The sequence below is a fragment of the Pan paniscus genome, chromosome 12, assembly GCF_029289425.2.
Source record: "Pan paniscus chromosome 12, NHGRI_mPanPan1-v2.0_pri, whole genome shotgun sequence".
In the NCBI taxonomy this organism is placed as follows: Eukaryota; Metazoa; Chordata; class Mammalia; order Primates; family Hominidae; genus Pan; species Pan paniscus.
Window position 1 is genome coordinate 82,408,781 of NC_073261.2, and position 5,943 is coordinate 82,414,723.

Below are 5,943 nucleotides of genomic sequence, written 5' to 3' on the forward strand. Positions count from 1 at the left end.
AATAGTGTGAGATTTCACAGTACAAGAAAGAGAAAGTTTTATTTTTCTTCTGGTTCCCTTCCCATCCACCCCTCCTGTAGTCTCTGTGGCTTTTCTAACCAGACTCCAGCATGGACACTGCATGCTAATGAGACAATACTTGGTCCAATCTCAGTCACTCGTTTCTGAATAATTAATCTGGCACTTTACCAGCACTTACGAGCCTTGGTTTTTCTGATGATTAAATAAAAGGCCAAGGCTCTTCACAATTGCCAGCTAGCTCTTCGGCTTGGTTTGGCTTCATGTGATATTAACGCACTGGGGAGTCTGGAAAGATCTGACAGGAGGAGAGCACTCTCCCCGCTTTCGGTCCCCCACCAAACCACAGCTCAGACAGCAGGAGGTTTAGCTCAGTCATGCCAGGAAGATGGAGGAAGAAAGGATGTCCTGGCAATTCCTGCCCCTCACACCCATTTTCAGTGTCACCTGGACCCTCTGGCTTTCCTGAGTCCCTTCCAACTATTCAAGTGCCTTGTTTTTGTTTGCCTTCTGGCAATCCCACATCTTTCTCCTCTAGTAGAATGTTATCAACATCAGCTTAACTTCCCCAGACTACGTGACTCAAGCCCTAAATACAAAACAAAAAAGTCTTCTTTCCCCTGAGAATTTAAAAACAACAACAGGCTAGGCGCTATGGCTGATGCCTATAATCCCAGCATTTTGGGAGGCCGAGGCAGGCAGATCACTTGAGGTAAGGAGTTCGAGACCAGCCTGGCCAATGTGGTGAAACTCTATCTCTGCTATTAATAAGAATACAAAAATTAGCCAGGCGTGGTGGTGCGTGCCTGTAATCCCAGCTACTTGGGAGGCTGAGGCATGAGAATCACTTGAACCTGGGAGGCAGAGGTTGCAGTGAGCAGAGATCACATCACTGCACTCCAGCCTGGGCGACAGAATGAAACTGTCTGAAAACAACAGGTTTCTCTCAGCTTATATTTTTAAATGCCCAACAAAAGCACCACCTTTTAAGCAAGCATCAAGGCTTCTTTAAGGATGACTTTGAACGATGGAAGAGAAAGATCGGTGAGCAACTAGTTTTTGTGAAGTCCTGCTAGCACTGTGGAACTTCCTGAATTCACAAGGGGCATCAAAAGCACTGAGATGGCAGAGATTGCTGTGGCAGAAGCAACTGGAAAATGTCCTGAGACTGAAACACAGACAGATTAACATCACCCTGGTGGACACTAATGACTTGCACTTTGAAATGCCAGAGGCTCATACTGCCAGTTAAGACAAGGAAAAAAACACATTTCTAGTCTCCAAAGACCTTAGATCTTTCCAAATTCTGCAGGCACATGCAGCCATCATGAATTTCTGCAGCAGGGCTGGGCAGCCCCTTCGTACCACTAGGGGAATCATTGCCAGAGTTGCTGTGGGCAGCATAGTCAGTACAGATGAATAAAACAATCACTGAAAACCTCCCAGAGGTTAAGTTAGTAATGATTCAATTTATAATTCAATGCAATCAAGCCTACAGCAGTTACAAATATCAGACTTATTTTAGAGGTACTAGGTAGACCATTATTTCCTCTGAACATTCACAAGCTCAACAAATGGGTTCCCAAACAACTTTTACGATTTACCATCAACAGATAATTAGAATGTCTTTTCAATCACTGGCGTTTGGATAAAGTAATTTTGTCCAAGTGTGTGCATTTCTAGGAAGCAAAGAAAAGTCAAAGAGCAAAGAGCTTGTTGGAAGCTTTCTCAGAAGAAAAATCTTTCAAGAACTGCTTTCAGCTGCAGGAAGGGAACGTTCTTGCACCAATTTGGTAAAATTAATGTGAATTTTGAGTAATGCAGATCAACAAAAGGATATCTGATGTGACTAAGGGAAGAAAGTATCTAGCTAAACATCTAAAATTGCAAAAAGGCAGGAACTGATCACATGTAATATAAATCTCATTATTTTAGGCGCCAATGAATCTAAAATTTACAGATTTCTTTTTTTCTTTTCTTGTCTATTTTTTTTTTCTTGAGACAGAGTTTTGCTCTTATTGCCCAGACTGGAGTGCAATGGCACTATCTCGGCTCACTGCAACCTCCACCTCCCAGGTTCAAGCTATTCTCCTGCCTCAGTCTCCCAAGCAGCTGGGATTACAAGCATGTGCCACCACGCCTGGCTGATTTTGTATTTTTAGTAGAGATGGGGTTTCTCCATGTTGGTCAGGCTGGTCTCGAACTCCCTCCACCTGGGGTCATTACCTCAGGTGGTCCGCCCGCCTCGGCCTCCCAAAGTGTTGGGATTACAGGTGTGAGCCACCATGCCCGGCCAACTTACAGATTTCTAAAGCCAATTTAGCACTTCCAAATCTGGCCAACACCTAACAGTGTACTGCGCCGGGTGTTATAAGCAAGGAGAGAAGTAAAACTGGACCTGTGTTCTCAGGGACTCTGATATAGTTGAGAAGGCAGGACTAACTGAATAAAAGGGGGACTAATAAAATGTTAAATGAATGACCCCAAATGAACCCAAATATGTCTTCTACTGGCCTACCTGCAGTTGTCACCATTAATGCTGTGCCTTTGCATTAAGGCCATTATTTCCAAACGGTACTTTGTAGTGGTTAAACTCATTGGCTTTGGAACCAGCCTGCCAAGGTTTCAAACTTGGCTCAGCCACTTAAGCTGTGTGATCTTGAGCAACCTATCCTTTCTGTAACTAAGTTTCCTCATTTGTAAAAAGTGGTTAGTAATAGAATTCAGGTATTATGTAAATTAACTCTTATGAGTTAATTTACATAATATGCTCAATCAATTTGTAATTCAGTGTGCAACAGAATCACCTGGGGAGTTCATATAATACATATGTTACATATGTTATGGGATCTGTGGAAATTGAAGAAACTAAGGCCTCTAGAGCATCTAATTATATCTGGGGAGACAGTGGTAGTGTGCAGTGTAGAATTTAATTGAGATTTATTTATTTATTTATTTATTTATTTATTGAGATAGAGTCTTGCTCCATCGCCCAGGCTAGAGTTCAGTGTCGCAGTCTTGGCCCAACTGCAACCTTTGCCTCCTGAGTTCGAGGAATCCTCTCACCTCAGCCTCCCAAGTGGCTGGAATTACAAGCATGTACCACCACACCTGGCTAATTTTTGTATTTTTAGTAGACAAGGGGTCTCACCATGTTGGCCAGGCTGGTCTCGAACTCCTGTGATCTGCCTCAAGTGATCTGCCGGCCTCGGCCTCCCAAAGTGCTGAGATTACAGGTGTGAGCCACTGTGCCCGGCTTATAGACTTTTATTTTTGAAAGTCTTATTTCCAAGCTCCTTGGTCGGCAGGCCGTTTCAACTTTCACCTATGGTGTCCTTCCTTAACCTTTGCACTATTTTGCTGTGGAATATCTTTGATTTGTTAGTTTCAATTTAGAATATATCTGATTTTGTCATTTGAATTTAAAATGAAAAAACAAAAAAAAAATCTGATTTTTTTTAAAGTTCACTTATCCTTGACTTGCTCCGTCTTTTTTTTTTTTTTTTTTTTTCAGATGGAGTCTTGCTCTGTTGCCCAGGCTGGAGTGCAGTGGCATAATCTCTGCTCACTGCAACCTCTGCCTCCTGGGTTCAAGCGATTCTCCTGCTTCAGCCTACTAAGTAGATGGGATTATAGGCGGACGTCACCACGCCCAACTAGTTTTTGTATTTTTAGTAGAGTTGGGGTTTCACCATGTTGGTCAGGCTAGTCTCGAACTCCTGACCTCAAGTGATCTGCCCAACTCAGCCTCCCAAAGTGCTAGGATTACAGACATGGGCCACTGCACCCGGCCCTTTTGTTGAAACTCTGGAATACTAATTGGTTGTTTTAATCTTTCAGCATTTTTAATGCATCATTTTAAAAAAAGTAATCAAGTTGGCCAGGCGCGGTGGCTCATGCCTGAAATCCCAGCACTTTGGGAGGCCGAGGCGGGCGGATCACCTGAGGTCAGGAGTTCGAGACCAACCTGACCAATATGGAGAAACCCTGTCTCTACTAAAAATACAAGATTAGCCGGGCGTGGTGGTGCATGCCTGTAATCCTAGCTACTTGGGAGGCTGAAGCAGGGGAATCGCTTGAACCTGGGAGGCAGAGGTTGCAGTGAGCTGGGATAGTGCCATTGCACTCCAGCCTGGGCAACGAGAGTGAAACTCCGTCTCAAAAAAAAAAAAAAAAAAAAAGGGTAATGAAGTTATAATCAACAAAATGATAAAAAGAAATGATAACACAAGAATTAATTAAAACATTTAAATAATAATAAGAATAAAGAATACACATTTACTCATGTTTAGGGGAAACGTGCTGTTAAAGAATTAAACCTATTCAGTCCATCCTGGGATCTAAGAAAAAAAAAAAATTAAACCTAATACCAGGGAGAATGGTGGTCCTATCCAAAACCCAAGCCAGGCTTTTTCCTAGTGCAAGCAGTAAAAACCTCTCTCAAACTAGCTTAAGTACAAAGGTGATGTATTGGCTCATGTAACTGGAAAGTCCAGGGGTAACTGGCTTTGGACACAGTTGAATGTAGAAACCCCGGTAAAGTCATCATCAGGCCTCTTTCTAGTCCTTGGCTCCGTTTCTCTTTTGTAGCCCTCGTTCTCTTACTACACACAGGTTTCTTCAGAGGGTAGGGAGGAGGCAGGGAGAGTGGCCACCAGCATTTACTGATTCACATTTTCATGGCTTATGACTCAAAGATCAGACATCTTTCCTACTAGCTGCAGTCAGTAAAATCAAATGAATTATTCAGATTGCCTAGTTTGGGTCCCCAAAAAGAATGACTTTAGCCAAAAAGATGTGATTCTGTCATATACTAGTCCAGCATCACGTGCTGATCCCTGTGGCCAGAGGTGGGGGCTGATACTGGAAATCAGAAGAAGTATGCATGCAGGGGAAACAGTGTGGAATGACAGCTACATGACACGATCTTCTCCTTGACCTCTAACATGCAGACACAAATACATACCTTTCTTTCTATAATTAATTCAAAAAGTGCTTTAATCTAACAACTCAACTGAACCACACTCAAGTGAAAACATGCCACTCACTCTTTAGTGGGAGACAACCCCAAGACAGACATCGTTTATACATCCTGCTTTGTGTACCACATTTCCTGAATGTGGCTCATTGTGATCTAATAATCTATGGATAAATTATAAATTTATCTAACCCAACAGGCTCAATACATAGTGGTGAGAAGAAAACCGGGCAGATTGCAATAAAAATTCACATTTAAAAATGAGAAAAGGGGGAAATAACCAACAGTAGTCACAGTCAGTGCACAGCAAATACCATTTCCTGTTGGGCAGGGCTTATAAAGACTTCTTTCCCTGGCAGCAGAGGTGATTTTTCTTGGTCTGCAATCTGACTGTAACAATTCTACTTGATGGAATAATGTTCATGTCCATTACCACCATGGCCATATCTTAAATCAATATTGAAGACAATTCTTATTGTTGTGTTCAGAGGGCATAGGGATTGCATAAGAGATGGCCTAAGGCTTTGAGCCAACTACAAGTCCTTATTTACAAGAGTCATAGTTTCTCTGCTAATACATTTCCCTTAAAACACTAGTCAACTGACTATCTAATTCCTACGGTTTACATTAGGTAGTAACCAATGCCAAAATTTTATCAAGTCATAGTCCCTGTATCTGGACCCTGTCCTTATAATTTCTGGCTCTTGGTTGTATCTTAACAACTTTAATACAACCTTTTCCTTTGAGTGATATGACACAATAGAGTGGCATAGCAGATGATGTGGCTCACCACCTGGGTTTCCTCCTTTAGGGCTTAGGTACTCTTCCTCAGCTGCTGCAAATGTTGGCAGCTGATGGCTCTCAGCTTGAGTTTCTTTGGGAACCCCCCTGCCTTCACTTAACTCAAGGCCATGCTTCTTCCCTGAAGAGAGTCTACAGCCAATGAC